Raw genomic sequence first — 19,683 nt, 5'->3', positions numbered from 1 at the left:
ATTTCCTAGACCATTAATTTCTGTTTCTAGGTGCTCCTCTACACCTATTATCCTTAGATTAGGCCTTCTGATGGTGTCTTCCAGGTGTTGGATAGATCTATCATATTTCTTGGACTTGTCTTGGATGGTTGTATGTTCTTTCTCTATAATATCTAGGCTGTCTTCAATCCCTGAGATTCGATCTTCTGCATGGTCTAACCTGTTGTCAAGACTCTCTACTTTGTTTTTTATCTCTTTTCCTTCTAATTGGTCAGCTTTGATGGCTTCAAGTTCTTTGTTGAAGCTCTGTTTTAGGTCTTGTATGAATTTCTTTACTTCCTTAATTTGGTGTTTAGTGTTTGTTCTCAAATCACTTAGTTGATTGGTTATGGTTTCTTTGGACTCCCATTCCTTCTGTTGGGTTCCATTCAGCATTCCCTTTGTGGTCTCCCTGACTTCATTCAGCTCTTTGTTAATGGATTCCATGAATGCCTTTAGTGATCTTTGTGTGTTCTCTATCTGGTCTCTCAATTCCTGTATTACTCTTTGATTAGCTTCCTCCCGTTCGTGGGATTCCTGCAGTTCTCTTTCCTCCCGTTTGTGGGATTCCTGCAGTTCTCTTTGAGTGTTCTCAGCCTGCTCACATCATTCCTCCCTTTCTCTTTGAGTAATCTCAAGTTGTTCACGCAAATCCTGTATCAGTTTTTGAGTAGCTTCCTCACACTTATGATATTCCTGTATAAACTTCTGGGATGCCTCCTCTCTCTCCCTATCATGCTCATACAGAGGCCTTTGTACGTTGTCAAACTTCTCATTTATCATGTTTGCCAGTAGTGTTTGTAGAGCTATTTGGGTACTCTCCTCTGGATTATTCATTATCTGTTCTGACCCCTGATTATCAAGATTGGGAATTGAGATTCCCGAATTTGCCATTTTTCTTGTGTTTTTCTGGCTTACTCTGCCCATTTGAGATGAAGATAGCACCAGTTTTGTGCTAGAACACTATCTTAAGGCAACCATCAACCAAAGTTTGCATTTGTACAGTCAATAGTCTACAGATACAATCTAGTTCAACAGATACATCAAACAACTGTATGTTAATGGACTTCGAACCGCAGAGAAGAATTTGGAAAACCAGAAATTATTAGGGTTAGGGAGAGATGTGGGTAAAAAATAGGGATAGATTGGTGTGGGGAGGCACAGGGAGAGTTAACTATGTCCTAATCACAATGCAGGAAATAGGTTGGGTAGGATGCAAGTAGAGAGAGAGAGAGGAAAAGAAGAAAGGGAAAGGGGAATGAAAAGAGACCAGAAAAAAATAGAAACGTAAAAATTAATGTTATTATAGAGATTAAAAGACCATCTATTTAGAGAGGAATGTGAATATATTGAGAGAATGGGAGGGACATAGAGGAGATGTGAAAAACTTAAAGAAATGCTTAAAATATTATATAGGTATAAAGAGGTAATACTGCTATTAAGGAATTTAAGTCTCAGAGGTTTTGAATTGAGTAATAAATTTGTGGATTAAGTGTGTACACAATGGGGGATAGGGTCTACTAGTTAACTACGGGTTTATCTGAGGATGTGCAGGATAAGAGTTAAGTCACATAAAGAGGAACAAAAGAGAGAAAAAGGTGAAATGGATAGGAAAGGGAGAAGAAAAGATCAGAAGTTCAGTAGAGCTAGACAAAAAACAAAAAGATAATTAAGAAAGAAAGAAAAAGAGAAAGAAGACAAGAAAAGAAAGGAAAACGCACATTCACGTATTCCTAAAATAAAAATTATAAGAGGAAAAAAAAAGTTACTGGAAAACAATTATTTTTTCAAAAGAGGCAAAAATTAAAGATTAATAAAAGTTTTAGAAAAGGAAAAAAAATTTATATATATATAAGGTACCAACAAAAAAAAAAAGAAAGAAAAAAGGAAGAAGAAGAAAAAAAAAGTTCTTTGTTTTTTTTGGGGGGGAGGAGGGGTGGGAAGAATCCTGTATCTCCCTTTTGTCTGTAACCAGCCTCTTGTTGGCATCTCTGGTCAGCTTGAGGTCCTGTGGCTTGATTGGTTTCTTAAGTCAGTTTGTTTGAACAGGCAGAAAAATGCTCTGCTTTACCCAAGATTTTGAGATCCCCCTCCCAGGTTAGTTTAATGGGAGGGTGATCTGTTTTGAGAATCACAAAAAAGAGGGGGATACAGTGATGAGGCTAGGTTCTGGGTAGAGTTGAGGCTTTTCAACAAACAGTAGCTTTTCCCTGGGTCTATTTTGTGAAAAAAACTCACAGCGCCCAGCCTGGAGCCATTCTCAGGGTTTCTGTTTTTCAATTGATTGTGGAGGCTGCTAGAGGGAGGGGCAGCCTCTGGCTCTGGTTACCCAGTGAGGAGAGCCACTCCAATGGCTGGTGCCTGAGTTGGGTGACTTTTCCGTGGATGGAACTGAGTCTGTGAGGTCACTTTGCCGTTAAGTTCTTGTGACCTGCTAAATGACTCGTTTTATTCCAAGGCCTGAGCTGGAGCTAGCAGCTCCTCCGAGCTTTGTCGGTATCCAAGATGGAGATTACCGGTGCTGGGGGTGGGGGTGGCCTTCCCTCCTCTGCTCCCTGAGAAGGAGTGAGGACGTCGGGCTTCTACTCACGCCCGAGTCTTGGATCCTGGGTCGTCTCTGGTCTGCAAACTGCAGGATGAAGATGTCCGCTCCTTGTCGGTTCTTGCTAGTGTTGAGTAGAATCCGCTCGTCCACTGCGTCTGGCTCCTTCGTCCCGGACTCTCTGTGTCTCAGGCAGTTGCCGCTGCGACCCTGCTGCCGCCGCGGCAGTTGCTGGCAAGTGCTCAGATGTGTCTCCTTGCCTTGGCTTCCCCTCTCTTGACTAACTCTCTGACCTGTGATGGCACACTTGGTGTGATTCTCTGGCTTAGGACTGTTCACTGGAACTCTAAAACTGCTTTCTATGCGAGAGCTTGTTCAGATTCCAGCTTCTCCTCCGCCATCTTCCCGGAACTCCCCAACAATATGTTTTTATTCTTCTTAGGAAGAAAAAGTTAATGGTATTAGTATGAAAATGATATGTATATACATTTTTGAAAGCCTGAATTTTTCTGACTTGATGATAGCAATTCCATGAATCTTGTTACTAACCCTTCTTAAAGTTAATGAAAAACATGCATGTAAACATATACTTGTGTGCTACCTCTGACTAATGGAGTTAGCAGCAAAGGAGTAAAAAAGGAGTCTGCAGAGAAATATGGATGAGTACATCAGATTTATATCTTGATTATAGCCATTGATTTGTATGCTTTGGCTGTTTCATTGGAATACATAGATTCTGTGAGAACATACTTTCTTGCAGATGTTTTAATAGTATACTATAGACTTAATAATAAGCTCTCTTGAAACCTGGTTAATATATTTTATTTATACCTCATCTTAAACTGACCATAAAGTAAATGCAGTATTTTAATTGTAATTCCATCAATATTTGTGTCTATAGACCTGTTTCCATCTATGTCTTTAGTGAAATTTTTGTGTCCAGACAAGAAAAAATTACAGCTTTTTTGTCTTCACAGATTGAATTGCTATAGTGTATTCTTAGATATCAAAGAATTTGTGTAGCTTTTCAATTTTGAATGCACAAATGTTCATAATGTTTGGAAAAGCATGGCACATATCATATGATATCACTTAAAACAGATTGTGGCCTTTCTGTCCTTTTCTGGCATCCTAGATGTCCAAGTGAGGACATGGTGGTTCTTCCGGTGCGAAATTTTAGATTTTTCTGGATATTCCTGTAGATTAAATGTGCTGACAACAATAGAGCAAAAAACCTGTATATCATCTCTGTGAAGGGGATCAAGGGACAACTGAACAGACTTTCTGCTGCTGGTGTAGGTGACATGGTGATGGCTACAGTCAAGAAAGGCAAACCAGATCTAAAGAAGAAGGTACATCCAGCAGTGGTAACTCGACAATGAGCATCAGACAGGGGAAAAGATGGTGTATTTCTTTATTTTGAAGATAATGCAGGTGTCATAGTAAACATTAAAGGGGAAGTGAAAGGTTTTGCCATCACTGGACCTGTTGCAAAGGAATGTGCAGACTTGTGGCCCAGGATTGCAAATAATGCAGGCAGGATCACATGATCCTTCAGTGCCTTTGTAAAAATCTAATGCCTCATTAAAAATTATTTGTTTTTAAAAAAACAAACAGATTGTGGTATATAAATAAAAGATCTAGAAACTCGTATCTTCTAGGCACTGATGGCTATAATCCCAGCTACTCAGGATGCTGAGCTATAAGGATCATGGTTGGTAGCCAGCATGGGACAGGAAACTCCATGAGACTCTTATCTCTTATAAACTACTCAAAAAAGCTGGATGTGGCATTGTGGCTTAAATGGGAGGGCACTAACCTTAAGCCACAGAAGCTCAGAGATAACACCCAGAAGCAGAGCTCAAGCCCAGGACTGGCATTAAAAAAAATAGAAACTTGTATCCAACTAAATGCCTGATTTGATGGACTGGATGATTTTGTCTTTTGCTTCTTTTTATTCTTTATTATTATTTTGTCAGTGTGAGTGTGTGTGTGTGCTTGCTGATCCTAGGGCCCTAGGGCTTGACTTCTGGGCCTGGGCACTGACCTTGAGCTTTTATGCTTCAGGCTGTTACTTTTACACTTGAGTCATAACTCCACTGCCAGCTTTTTTGATGATTCATTTGGAAATATGAGTCTCATGTACTCTACTGACTGGGCAGTCTTTGAACCATGATTCTCAGATCTCAACCTCCAGAGTACCAAGGTTATAGGAACTGGGGCCTAGCTCTTTATTATTTTTCAAGTTATATGAAGGAGTTTCAAGCCAACATAACCGTTTACTTGTACATCTCAGTCCATGTCACCTTTTCCATCATTTACCCCCATCTCTCCCAAATCCACTTATCCCTCAAGTTACCTGGTTCAATTTTCATATGTATGAAACCATCATTCCTCTCTGAATTTGTCTTCCCCAACTTCTTTTGACCTCTTCCCTTCATTTGACCAAACATGTTTCAGATTTTTGTTACTTATTTTGTTAAACTAAATTAGTTGTTCAAAGGAAGTACACTATTTGAATCCTCAAAATACCTACTTTTAGTAATCTGATTCTTTATAAGCCCCTATATATGTTTTCAAATATATTTGTAATTTGATCTACTCTCATATAAGGGGAACATGCAGTTTGTCTCTCTGCACCTGAATTACTTTAACTAACATTGTTTTACCATAATAGCATTCTTTTGACAGATGAGTAAATTTATATTGCTGCATATACATTTTCCATTGAAGGTCATAGGGATGCTTCCATAGCATGGTTATAGTGAGTAATAAAGCAATGAACATGGATGTGCTATATTCTGACTTGTAATATTCTGGACTCATCCCCATAGAGGGTAGTTCTAAGTTTAAATTTTTGAAAAATCTCCACATTGCCTTCTTTGTTGTTACACCTATGTTTACATTCCCATCAACAATGAATTAGGGTTCCTTTTTCTCCATATCCTTGACAGCATTTGTTCATATTCCTGTTGTTCATATTCAGTCTTGCTAAGATGAAATGAAATCTGTGTTGTTGAGATTTGTATTTTCATTATGTTCAGAGATGTTAATATTTCTTCAGCCATCTATGTCCATTATTGTTTCTTCTTCTGAGAAGTCACTGTTTAGCTCCTTCACTAATTTGTTACTTCGGCATTTGACTCTTGAGGGTTTGAATTCCTTGAGATTTTTATATTTTCTAGATATTAAGGCTATGGCTAGATATACAGCCATTGAAGATCTTCTCCCCTTCTGTAGGCTCTCTTTTAAATTTAGTATCTATGGGTTTTTTTTTTTTTCAACTGTTCAGAATTTTTTTAGCTTGGTATAAATGTGTTAGTTTTCTATCCAATCTGCTAAACCCTGCCACACTACTCAGAAAGGTTCTGCCTATTCTGCTCCTAAAGCTTCTCCTATTCCTTCTTGTAGTAGTTTTAATGTGGCAGGTCTTTCACTGAATCTTTGATCCATTCTGAGTTGCTATTAGTACAAAATGACAGGTCAGTCTTCAGCATAAAGTTGTCCAGTTTTCCCAGCACAATTTGTTGAAGAGGCTATCTTATTCCTAACATATATTTTTGGTTCTCTTGTAAAAAATATCAGATGGTGTTAGGTGTATAAATTTATTTCTAGTCTATTCGTTTTGTCTTCAGATTTGTTTTATGACAGTACCAAGCTATCTTTGTTACTACAGTTCTGTATTAAGCTATGAAGTCTGGAATTATGATTTCCCAGCATTGTTATTATTATTGTATTACTACTCAGAATTGCTTTGGATTGTTTTCTCTGTCTCTATGAAGAATTACATTGGTGGCTGGGAAGTTGGCTCAGTGGTAGAGTGCTTGCCTTGCATGCACGAGGCCCTGGGTTCAATTCCTCAGCCCCACATAAGTAGAAAAAAGCCAGAAGTGGTGCTGTGCCTCAAACACTGAGGGACAGTGCCCAGGCCCAGAGGTCAGCCCCCATGACTGGCCAAAATAAACAAAAACAATTACATTGGAATTTTGATTGGTATTGCATTGAATTTGTAGATATTTGGCAGTATGTCTATTTTCACGGTATTCAATGAGTCTTGAACATAGGAGGTCTTTCCACTTCCTGTCTTCAATATCTTCAAAGATTTTGCTATATATTTCTTCATTTTTTAAGGCTTATTTCTGGGTTTTTTTGTTTGCTTTTTCTATTGCAAACTGAATTCTTTTCCTAATTTCTCTACCTGCTCATTGTTGGTGCAAAAAACTACCAGTTTTTATTGGTTGAGTTTATATCCTGCTACTTTACCAAAAGTATTTAATGAATCCAGAAGCTCAGAAGTGGTACTTCCAGTGTCCTTTAGATGTAGGATTATATTATTTGTAAATATGTCTTTCTCTTGCCTCATACTCTGTTGAGGAGTGAGCAAAGTGAACATACTTGTCTTGTTCTGATTTTTGAGTAACTGGTTTTTAGTGGTCTTATTTGGTATGATGTCATAGGTAGCCTTTATTTTTTTATTTTTTATTTTTGTTGTTGTTTTTTGGGTCCGGTCGTGGGGCCCGAACTCTGGGCCTGGGCGCTGTCCCTCAGCTCTTCAGCTCAAGGCTAGCACTCTGCCACTTGAGCCACAGCGCCACTTCTGGCTTTTACTTTTTTTTGCTTATGTGGTGCTGGTGTATCGAACCAAGGGCCTCAGGCATGCAAGGCAAGCACTCTACCACTGAGCCACCTTCCCAGCCCCATAGGTAGCCTTTATTATGTTAAGGAATGTTTCATCTGAAAGGATCAATGAAAGGATCTGTCACATCCTTGCCAGGGGACCCGCAGAGGCAGTCAGGCACAGGAGAAAGATTACTAGTTTTATTAGAGAAGCCATATTTGCCTCAGAGAGAGGGCACATGGCAGCCTCCACTATCTAGGTAGCAGCAGGGTCTCAGGGTAGGAAGTGAGGTAGATGGTAGCTCAGGTGAGTCTGGGTGGAGAAAGGAAGGGGCCAGCTGTTTGACAGGAACTCTGGGGCAGGGAAGAGCTCAGGTCTGAGTGGAGCTGAGGAACAAAGGTGGGCATAATGCATACATGATCTATTCCTAGTTTTTCCAGAACTTCTATCATAAAAGGTTGTTAGATTTTTAAAAGATTTTTCTGCATCTATTAAGGTTATTATTTGATGCTCATTATAGTTTTTGTTAGCAGTATTATTAAAATTATTGATTTATGTATATATTTTGTGTATATGTATTTTGTGTATATGTATACATTCATATATACATATATAAATACTTTGTATATATGTTATGTATATATTGATTTCTGTAATATTATCCCTGGTTTGAAACCAACTTAATTATAATGCACTTTTTTAGTTGTTTAATTTAGTTCAAAAGTAGAGAGCTTTATACCTACACTCATCCAAAGAGATCCATAGTCTCTAATGCTCTTTCTGTCTTTGTCTCTCTCTGGCTACATAGTCCATAATGCTTTTTCTGTCTCTGTCTCGCTCTGGCTGGCTGGCTGTCTCTCTGTCTGCCTGCTGCCTCTGTCTCTCTGTCTCTCTATTAGAATACTGGAGCTAGACATTGGTTTTTCACTCAAGGGTATGGCTCAGCCTTGAGCCCCAACTCTATTTATGGTTTTTTGGTGACTAGTTGGAGATTGAGTCTCACAGAATTTCTTGCCTGGATTGGCTTCAAACTATTATTCTCAGATACCAATCTCCTGAGTAGCTAGGATTTACAGGCATGTCATCAGTAAGTAGCTAGTTAGACTCTTTTTTTTTTTGTTTCTTCCTTTCTTTATATCTTTCTCTTTCTGTTTTTTCCTTCCCTCCCACCCTCCCTTCCTTCCATTGTCTCTTTGTCTTTTTCTTTATTGGGTCCCTATCTGGATGTATGACATGCTGGCTTCATAGTGTGATTTTGGTAGTCACTGTAAGGTCTCCCTGGGAAGGTGAGGCAGACTCCTCCCTCCTCTTGGCTGTCTGTATCCACACCTTTGTTATCTAGGTAATTGGCACACCTGGATATCACATCCTGAGCCATCCTGGTCATGCCTACCACCAACCTAGGGGTCAGCCCTGAGGTCAGCCCTCAGCCCTCCCCTTTTCAGCCATTTGGTCTTTACCGTGCATGGTGGGGGGAGCAGTTCAGGAAACTTCTCTTCCTACCTGAATATTGTATGGTGTTCTATCTGCTACTTAATTAAACCTAGCATATTTAATTTAATTAATACAGTGCCATGGCCTGGGAAGGGTTTTTGACCACCCTTTTCCATGAACTGAACTGCCTTGAAATGCCACAAAAGACTTTTCACCAATACCATTGCTGGCCCCCACATTCACATCAACACCACTTCTCTGCTCTGCTGAGTGTACTCTACAGGTTCTCTGGTTTTACATTTCTGTCCTGTCTCCACTCACCAGACTGACTCCCTCCTGTGCTTTTAGTGGGTGCTGCATATCACACCCAAACCAGGACACTTAGTTGGAATGCCTCTTGTAATTACAATGAGGCCTGGCCAGAACATTCTCAGAGATACAGTTTTTGCCCCTGCAATAGTAAGGGTCAGAAGTCTGTATACTTTCATGCTCTTTTTTTGCTCTCTCCCTCATAATTTTCTCCAAACTTTTGTCTTGTGCCCTCAACAATGCGATGCAGGCTGGGTCCCACAGACCCCCTCTAGGTTCCCTCTCAAAGGCTAGCCTCTAGGTTTTATCTTTCAATCCTCCCTCTCTCTTTCTCTCCTTCCCTCCCCCTCTTGACTGGAGATCATTTAATTTGGGCTCAATGTAAGTTAAAGCTCTCATCATGTCCACTGAGTTTTGTTACAGAATTCCCTCCTTGCAATATCTAGCCAGAACCACAGAGAAATAATTGTGACAAGTAACAAGTATGTGCTGGTCAATTCTTATCAATTTACAGGAAACTTGCTTGTTATTTCTGTTGGGCTCCTTGTTTGCTTTAATTGGAAATAGAGGTTTTATGCAAAGACTCATTGGATTACAGTTCAAGGTCTGCCTGGGCAGAAAAATTTCCTTCATACTCCGTCTCCCAACTAACAAGCAAAGAGTCAGGCTGGAAGCATGGACTCTTATCTCTAATTAACCAGCAAGACACTGGAAGTGGCACTGTTACTCAAAGTAGTAGAGCACTAGCGTCCAGTGGAAGTGCCAGAGACAGTGCCCAGATATTGAGTTCAAAGTTTGTGAATGCCAACTGGGACAAGCTATTCCAGCAACAAGCACTGAGACCCCTTGGACTCAGCAGTCCATGGAGAGGAGTAAGAAGAGATGATATGAACCACTTTGTACCTGACCTTTCAAAATTAAGCAAGGAGATAAATAGAAATAAGCTTGCCCATTTAATGCCTGTCTACCTTTTAACTGGACAGGAACTTAAATTCCTGCCTTTGGTGCCATTTGTGTGCTCTCTAATATATGTGTGTGTGTATTATAGATACAGGAACTTAAATTCTTGTCTTTGGTGCCATTTGTGTGCTAATATATGTGTGTGTGTTATATATATATATATACATATATATATATATATATATTTTTTTTTTCTGCCCAGCCCCTGCCTGAGACTTCTTCCAGACTTCATTCAAGAACACAACCAAAGTTGTGCTGCCTGCTGTCTTCTCCTGGAGGGAACCACTTCTCCATCTTTTACCCCTAATGTTGATGCCCCTTTGCTAGCAGGAAGTAGCCAGAGAAAATCTGCATCCTTTTCATAATTATTAAAAGTCTGGAATGTAATGTCTGCCCTGGGATAGTGAGGCAGGCTCTGCCGTCCTCTTGGCTAAGTCTCTGTCCATTACCTGTGTCACCTAAGTAACTGGCACACTTGGAGGTCACATCCTGTCCCCAGTCACTCCTCCCATCCAACCAGGGGAAGGCCCAGAGGTCACATCTACATCCAGTGTGGCCACAACCGCCCTCATCTGGTCGCTCCTTCTCCCTGCTCCTTTCCTACTTAAACCCCAGTCAGATCTCAGCCTTCCTATTTTTAGCCATGTGATCTTCACCATGGACAGTGGGGGCAGCAGTTCTATAAAATAATAAACTTCTCTTCCTGCCTGAATATTGTGAGGTGTTTTCTATCAGCTACCTAATTAAACCTAGCATATTTAATTTACATTAGTCACCTTTTCCTATGATATCAGGAAAAGTTTGAGGCATTTTGGGTATTTGTCTTCTTTAAATGTTTTATAGTAATCAACTGTGAATCCACAAGGACCTGGACTTTATTAGTACTTCTGATTGCTTTCTTTGAAACTTGTTTGTTTTTTATCCTCTTGGTTTAACTTTGGCTGTGCCAGTAGTGATTTATCCATTTCCTCTAGATTGTCCAGTTTATTTCAGTATAGGTTAAAAGTATTACCTCATAACCTTTTGGATTGCTTTAATATTTGTTGTAATATTTCCTTTTCATGCATTTTGTTGATTTAAGTCTTTCATTTTTTTATTAACTAGGGAGTTGTCAATCTTAATTTTTTCAAACAATCACCTTCTTGTTTATTTTAGTTTTGGTCTCATATTTCATTGATTTTTGCCATGACTTTTATTACTTTTGTCTGGTAGTTTGGGGTTTGGTTTGCTGCTATTTAGCTCAAGAAGCTTAGTGCATCAAAGTTTTCATTCAAACAATTTCTGTTCTTTTTCTTTAGGCACTAATAGCTATGAACTTTCCTCTCAACACTGCTTTTGTTGTATCTCAGAGATTCTGGAAAGATGTGCTCTCATCTTATTGGTTAGTAGGAATTTTTAATTATTCCTTTTATTTTTTGTCTCAGATGTTATTCAGCAAGGTACTGTTCAGTCTCTTTGTGTTTGAATATTTTATGTAGTATGCTTTAATTCCATTGTGGTTAGATAGAATGCAGAAAATTGCTTAGCTTTCTTAGACTTGCTCAGACTTGCTGTTTATCCTTGTATATCATCTGTTTTGGAGAAAGTCAAATGGCTTCTATGAAGAATGTATATTATAGAGTTACCGAATTACTCAGAAAATGTCTATTAAATCCATTTTGGTTATAATGTTATTTAACTCCAAGCTTTCTTGTCTTGCTGATCTTTGGTTTGGACTGTCTATGGATGAGAGTGTAGTGTTAAAATTGCTCACTATTATTGACTTCTACCAGGTGTATTTGCTTGCAAGGATTTTTAAAAGAATCATTCCTTTACTCTGAATTTGTGTTTGATAACAAGATGTATTCCTTTGAGACAACAAAAGATTGGCTCTTGTTTTTTCATCCAGTTTGTGGTTGTTGTTGTTGTTTGTTTTGTTTTGTTTTCAGTCTTGGGGCTTGAACCCTGGTCCTGGGTGCTATCCCTCAGCTCTTTTGCTTAAGGCTAGTGCTCTACCACTTTGGGCCACAGCTATAAAAACTTCCAGTTTTCTGGAGATTAATTGGAGATAAGAGTCTCCTGGCCAGGCACCTGGTGGCTCACACCTGTAATCCTAGCTACTCAAGAGGCTGAGATCTGAGGATTTCAGTTCAAAGCCAGCCCGGGCAGGAAAGTCCATGAAACTCTTATCTCCAATAAACCACCAGAAAACCAGAAGTGGCGCTGTAGCTCAAGTAGTAGAGCACTAGCAGTGAGCTAAAGAGCTGAGGGACAGTGTTCAGGCCCAGAATTCAAGCTCCACGACCAACAGCAAAAAAGAAAGAGTCTCCTGGACTTTCCTGCCTAGATTGGCTTTGAACCACAATCCTTAGAGTTCAACCTCCTAAATAGCTGATTACAGGCATGTGCCAGCTTATTCTACATATTTTGATTAGACGCTTGAGTCCACTGACTTCTAATGCTACTATTGAGAAATATGTTTTGGGGTTTGGTTTTTTTTTTTTTTTTGGTTGTTTTCATGATTCTTGCTTCTTTCCTCATATTTTACTAATCAGCTTCTTTACTGGGGTTTTTTATTCTGTTCCTTTGTTGTTGGTTTTATTCTAGTCCTGGACCTGAATCCAGATCAGGCACTGATCCTGAGATTATTTTGCTCAAGGCTAGTGTGCTCTACTTTTTGAACTACAGTTCACTTCCAGCTTCTTTGGTAGTTAAATGGAGATAAGAGCTTCAACAGACTTTCCTGCCTAGGCTGGCTTCAAAATTCCTCAGTAGTGAGGATTATAGGCGTGAGCCACTGGTACTCAGCCTGCCTTTGTTTTAATTATTTCCTTGTGAAACTAAAATTCCCTCAAGAATCTGTTGTAGTGCTGACTGAGTGGTCATAAGTTGCTTTAGCTCTCATTTAGCATGGAAAAATTCTAATTTTTGTCAATTCTGAAGGATAGTTTCACTTGATACAGTAGTCTAGGGTGACAATTGTTCTTCAGAACTTGAATGATATTTTTCCAGGTTCTTCTTGCTCTTAGTGTTTGCATTGAGAAATCCACAGTTATTCTAATGGGATTGCCATTGTCTCTTTCATTTTCTGTATTCAATATTATTTTTTATTTTGCATATTTAGTGTCTTTACAATAATGTGTCTCTCTAGTAGTGCTTCCATTGTTTTTATTTGGAGCTCTGAATCTCTCCATAAGGCAGATGTAATTCCTTTTTTTGAGGCTTTCTGCTATTATTTTATTTAAATAGTTCTAAATGCCTTTTGCTTTTATCTCCTCTTTCTTGTCTATTCCCATTATACACATTTGTGATCATTCGATGGTCACACAAGTCTTTCAAAAACCATTTGAGTACTTTTTAAATAATTTTAACTGTTTGATCTAGTGGGTGGGGGTGGAGGCTTTAGCCACTGATATGATGTTTTCAGTTTCTACTATTGCCTAGACTTTTGAGGTTTTTATTAGGCTGATTGAGCTTTGCATTCTGAGATGTTGGCTCCACACACAGAGTTTTCACTTCTTTAAGAACATTGTTCATTTAGCTACTATTTTGTATTTTCTTGTTGTTTATTGCCTTGTCTTAGGATTTGCCTAGTTTTGTTACTTAACATCTGCTCCTTTATATCATTGACTGTTCTCATCTTGCATATCCTATTTGGCTTCCTTCCTCAGTTAATCGTAACTGTCCTTTCATTGTATCAATATTGTTTTTGAGGTTGATATGTACTCTTGAAAACTGATAAATTTTGTAACCTTTCACCTGGATTTCCACAGCTGGGTTCAGGGTCTGTGGGAGATTTGGTCTCCTAAATATTCTGTTATCTTCTGCTTTGTTGAGGAGGTGTGATGTTTGATGATGTTTTATATGTTGAGATAGTTGATCTCAGTGTTTAAGTCATTGTGTGGAACTTTTTTCCTGTCAGTTTGTTTTCAAAGATTATTGTAGCTGGTAAGCTACAGTGCTATTTAGATTTTGGAAAATGTTGTAACAGTTCTTGTTTCATTTTTGTTGTTGTTGTTGTTGGTCCTGGGGTTTGAACTCTGGTCCTGGACTCTTCAGTTCAAGGCTAGCGCTCTACTACTTGAACCATGGTGCCATTTCTGGTTTTCTGGTGGGTTATTGGAGAGTGGAGTCTTGCAGACTTTCCTACCTGGGCTGGATTTGAACAGTGATCCTCATATCTCAGCCTCCTGCGTAGCTAGGATCACAGGCATGAGTCATCAGTACCTGGCTAGTTTGTCTTTTATGGTATGTGAGAAATGCTAGAATTGGTCATTTGAGACTCTAGGGATAGTCAGCCAGTGCCCACATCTGCCAAATCTCACAATTAGGGGCATGAAGCCTAAATCTTGTGAGATCTAACATAATGGGTAACGCAAATGGGAATAGAGACTAGAGTCAGAGTGCAAGAAGGTGAGGATACAGGCCCCTGTCCAGTCTTGAGGGTAGGCAGGTTGTAGTATTGGGTTCCACAGAGGAAGAATATGCCAATAGAAGGTTAGAAGCATTGTGACTAGGCCAAAAGCAATAGAATATTGCAGCTTGTCAACATATTTCTCCCTTTCCTATAAATAAAGGAGAATGATAAGGATACAATTGTAAGGGATTTAATTTGAGGGCAGTCAGAGGAGGGAATGGAGTTTTTCATTACCAGGTAGTATGAAGACTGAAGAAATATTCATGGTGAGCAGGGGGCATTCAGAAGCCTTTAACCATTGATTGTAAGGGAGAAGTGAAATTGGAGTAACAGAAATGATACAGCTCCTGTAAATTTTTATTGATTAAATGAGGGTATGATTAAGGGGCTGTTGAACTACTACCATGGGAGATTGTGGCTTAAGCCTCCTCTGGCATATAATTAAGAGTTAAGGGAGGGGCTGGGAAGGTGGCTCAGTGGTAGAGCACTTGCCTTGCATGCATGAGGCCATGAGTTTGATTCCTCAGCACCACATAAGCAAAAAGAAAAAAGCCAAAAGTGGCACTGTGGCTCAAGTGGTAGATTGCTAGCCTTGAGTTGAAGAGCTGAGGGACAACGCCCACGCCCAGAGTTCAGACCCCATAACCGGACCCCCCCACAAAAAATAAGAGTTAAGGGAAAATATATTTTAGAGGACTTGTGTTTCCTTATGCTCACCTGTTTCTCTAGAAAATCAAGCCTCAGATAGATACTGTCTATTCTGATGATGGCTGCCCTTTTTGATAAGTGAGCTGCATGCTAAAGAGCCATGTTAAGAAGTACGTTGATGGGAACCCATGTTCCTGTCATATCAGTACAAGAGTAAATAGAAGGTTATAAGCATATTTAGAATTGTACAATGTTACCTTTTCCTTGGCTAAGGAAATGGTCTTTATATGACTTCTGCCTGTTGTGATGTATCTCAATGACCGTTGACAATTAATACAGGGATTTATTGTGAAGTCACTCAGCATATCCTTCACTTGGAGACACATTGTCTGAGGGCTTGGTGGAGATATCATCATTGGATTTAGGGCCTCAGAGATAGAAGTGTCAGTAAAGTGGTGAAAGAAGCTAAAGAAGAACCCAGTGTTTCCTAGAAGTTATTTGGTGGGGTTTGGAAGGAAGTTCTTGGGCCTTCCACTGATAGTAGTGTGGCAGGATTGATGAGCTGACACCTATCAAATGAGATTTGGGATTGAGTTATATTGAATGGTGTTCAGGAGGGTGAGATAGGTTGAAAGGCCTTATTGTAGCTTATAAAATCCTTCCTATTGCTGGGGTGCTGGTGGCTCATGTCTGTAATCCTAGCTACTGAGGAGGCTGAGATCAAAGCTAGCCTGGGCAAGAAAGTCTGTGAAACTCTTATCTCCAATAAACCACTCAGAAAACTAGAAGTGGTGCTGTAGCTCAAGTGAAAGAATACTAGCCTTGAGCTGAAAAGCTGAGGGAAAGCACATAGGCCCAGAGTTCAAGACCCATGACATACAAAAGAAAAATCTTCCACTAGGCCTGAATGTCTAGTGGAAAGAAGATGGGTTCTTGTGCCAAGCATGCATATAGCATACTGCTAGACTAATATTTCACTCTATTTACTCAAATACTTCAAATATAATCCACACTAATAATTAACTCATGCTGTATGCTACTAAGTGTCCCACACTAAGGAGAGCTTACATAGCACATTACTTGGTCAGAGGTTGAACGAAGTCTGTCAAGGGTGTCCTTTGGGCTGCTCCAGGTCACTGGAGGGAGAAGTGGTCACCTTGCCAGGGTGCTCCAATTGAGGGCCAGTCCAATGTGGAGTTGTCTCGTTTGGGGAGGCCATCTCACTGGATCTCAATTGCCTTGGTCTTTTATATGTTTTATGCTGGGCTTTTACATTTCTGGCTATGTCTTATTATCCTAGTGGGCAGGGTTGCCTTGCTTCTGGTCAAGTCTTGTTATCATGGTGATGACTCTACAAGGTCCCTGGGTGTGTCCTTATCTCTATACTCCATAGTTCTTACTCCTAACTTCTAACTCCTAGTTTTACAGCTTATTATTTCATACTATTTCACAGCACATATAAACTCAATATATTCCTACTCAATAATTTATCGTGTCAGTATTCAATAACACACAATGTCAATATTCCATAATATACTTCTATAATCTCAATCTTCTTCCTGCAAAAGTTCAGAGCCTTCCAAGGGTGAGGAAAGAGGAGAGGAAGTGATGTGGACAGATGGATTCTACAATCATAGGGTGCCTTGGGAATGTAGAAAAAGGTCTTACTACAGGTTTTCAGACAATTGCCATTAATGGAAATGAATCAGTGTCCAGTGCTAGATGCTGGCTAGTACTGGAAATGTGTTAAATGGTCACTCCCAGATGTTACAGTGTGAAGGAAAGGGGAAAGAGGGAAGAAAGAGGAGGTCAAGTTTTCCCACTTGAAAACCCCTCCCTGGTTTTGGCACCAGAAAATATAAAGAAAGTGCTTGAGGTTAAAATAAGCAACTTGAACAAGAGTCCATTGATGGTAAATAGTCTTTATGGAAGAAAACCTGGGTGTCTTTCAACATGCTTACTGGGCCTGGAAAGGGAGGAGAAAAAGAGAGGAAGAGAGAATTTTTACACAAGCACAGAATGCAAGGATGGACAGAGAGGAGGAGCAAGGTTGTTTGGAGAAAGCCAGGACTATTGCTAGTTGGTAAGTTTGAGCTTCTGTTTCTGGAGACTAACTTTGGTCCAGCAGTGATAATGAAAGTCTTCAGTAGGGCTATGACAGTGTGGTCTAATAGCAGAAGTAATTTCTTTGTTCCCTTCAAGGAAGCCCAAGATTTGTGGCAAAATGACCTGTGTTTCTCCAATTTTCCTTCTGATCTTTGGTGGACTCTGTTAGCAGGCTTCTTTAGGCTGCTGTCAGTGGCTCTGTGTCCTCTTCCTCAGATGTTTGAGGAACCTAGAACTCCCGCATGGTGACACAGATAAGACTCTGGGGTCTTAGTGTCTTATAGACAGGACCTTATGGGGCAGATTTCAGTGGCTGCTTTAGCTTTTGTCTGATCGCCCTTCTTCCGCAGATACTTACAAGCCTATAAACCTGAGTGTTTGGCAAAGTGTGGTGATGAGGCCCTCTGGAAATTACCTCTGGTCCCTGGGCTCCCAGAAACCCTGTCAAAAGATGATTTTCCACTTCTGCCCTGGGAACTGGGGACACCCAGACTTTGTAGAATGTCTTGGCTCCCATCCCAGTCTCAATCTTGTTACTCATTGCAGATTAGCCCCACCTTTCACCTTAAAGACAGGGGGACTTTATGGGTTGTACATGTTTTCCCACCACCTCTGAATTTAGGAATCCCTGGATGTATATGTGGGTGAATTTCTCTGTAGAATTCTCCACTTCCTCCATAGCAGGGAGAGCTGACCACTGGCAAGGCATGACATTTAGGTATCCTTGCTATTTATATGTTCTTCTTCCTTTAATTCTGAGTTTTCTTGGATCAGCTCCATCTCCCCATAGGTAGGTTTTTCTGTCTTTCTCATCCTGAGTCTGGTGCTGGGCTTGGGGTCTGTTGGTTTTTTACTTTCATGAAGCAAATAAAAATATTGACTCTAGTTCACCATCTTGCCCTTTAGCATCTTGCCTGCTTAGCATGGATGCAGTTGTTTTCATTAGCATTTATGTCCACTTTTGGTCCTCAGCTCCACCCAGATATGAGCTCCTCCCTGTTCTGGAGTTCCTGATATACAGCTGGCCACTCCCTCTCTCTGCCCAGACCCACCTACCTCATTTCCTGCCCCAAGACTTTCCTGTTACCTGAATAGGGATGGGTGCTATGTGCTCCCTCTCCTGGGAAATATGGCCCCTCTAATAATTTTTTTGGGGGTGTCTGGTCATGGGGCCTGAACTCTGGGCCTAGCCGCTGTCCCTCAGCTCTTCAGCTCAAGGCTAGTACTCTACCACTTGAGCCACAGCGCCACTTCCAGCTTTTTTCTTTTTGCTTATGTGGTACTGAGGAATCGAACCCACAGCCTCATGCATGCAAGGCAAGTACTCTACCACTGAGCTACCTTCCCAGCCCCCTCTAATAAATTTTATAATAGTCTTTTTCATGTGCCTGCTTGCCTCCATGTGGTTCCCTGGAATGAACGTGAATGATCCTTTCAGTTTTTAGTAATATGTTAACTTGGAAAGTAATGGTTGTGTGTGTGTGTGTGTGTGTGTGTGTGTGTGTGTGTGTGTGTGTGTGTGCATGCGCACACACACATCAGTTCTGAGGCTTTAACACAGGGCCTTGGTGAAAGGATCTGCTACAGAGTTTGTGCCCTTCTAGAGTCTCCCATGCAGAAACAGTCTCTTGTAAAAAAAAAAAGAATTTATTGGGGAAGTGGATAACAAACTGACCAGCCAGGGACACAGCATAGACTTAGGAGCTGTAACTGCGACCCTGATCCTGCAATAGGGCTTAGTTTATAAAGGCATGAACCATGAAGCAAGTGAGGGTTGTACAGTCCAGAAACATAATGACATATGACCCTGCATCCTTGAAGCCAGGGGTTGTTACAAAGACAGCTACAGGAGAATTATTACAAAGATAGCTACAGGAGGATACACAATATGCACACTGAGGCGTTTGTATGGCCTCCTCCTGGCTGGGCTGGTCCAGGCCTAAATAGGGTTGGCACAGGGGGCAGATCTGCAGGAAAGTCCCAGTCCCAGGCACTGGACTGACAGATTCAGTAACCTATCATCCTAGTGCCCACCTCTGTCTCCAGGGATCCGGGCACATCTATCACCTGGGAGGCAGGTGATGGGCATTTCCTTCCTCCAGTATAAAGACAAGATACCAGACCCTACCATCTACCATGTGGCCAATATGGCACTGGCCAGACCTGACCTCCTTACTTCAGTTACTGACCTTTTATGCCTCTTGAGATGGTCATTTAGATTATCAGCCTATTTAGTCCTTCCAACTCTATCTTTTTTCTTTTTCTTCATTCCCTGCCAGTCTCTTTCAAGTTCTAGAGTAGTATCTGGCACTCCCCCTGTCCCCCCCCCCCCCCCCAGATTAAAATTCCCAACACTGGATCATATTGTCTGTAAATATTTCCACCAAAATCACATGGGTGGTTTTGTTGACTTATCATTACAGGTGATAGGAGACAAAGGAGGATCAAGCAAACTGGAAAGCAGAGAGAGGCATCATGAGCTGGAAGGGCAGCTGCAAGATATTGGTGGTGGTGGTGGTGGTGGTGGTGGTGGTGTGTGTGTGTGTGTTTGTGCTCAGTACTAGATAAGAAAGCCATGAGAAAACATGGCCCCAGGTGCACAGGTCTATAGCAAGAGAGTTGGGAAAGACAGCTGGGAAAGAGCTGGGAAAG

General features: G+C 40.6%; 1 pseudogene; it reads left to right on the top strand.

Annotated features, from left to right (window-relative positions):
• Positions 1-3,695: 3,695 nt before the first annotated feature.
• Positions 3,696-4,125, top strand: LOC122115525 (annotated as a pseudogene).
• Positions 4,126-19,683: the final 15,558 nt, after the last annotated feature.

The sequence above is a fragment of the Dipodomys spectabilis genome, unplaced genomic scaffold (assembly GCF_019054845.1).
Source record: "Dipodomys spectabilis isolate Male_0828 unplaced genomic scaffold, ASM1905484v1 ptg000120l, whole genome shotgun sequence".
NCBI classification, from domain to species: domain Eukaryota; kingdom Metazoa; phylum Chordata; class Mammalia; order Rodentia; family Heteromyidae; genus Dipodomys; species Dipodomys spectabilis.
This window is presented reverse-complemented; position numbering and strand designations above follow the sequence as displayed.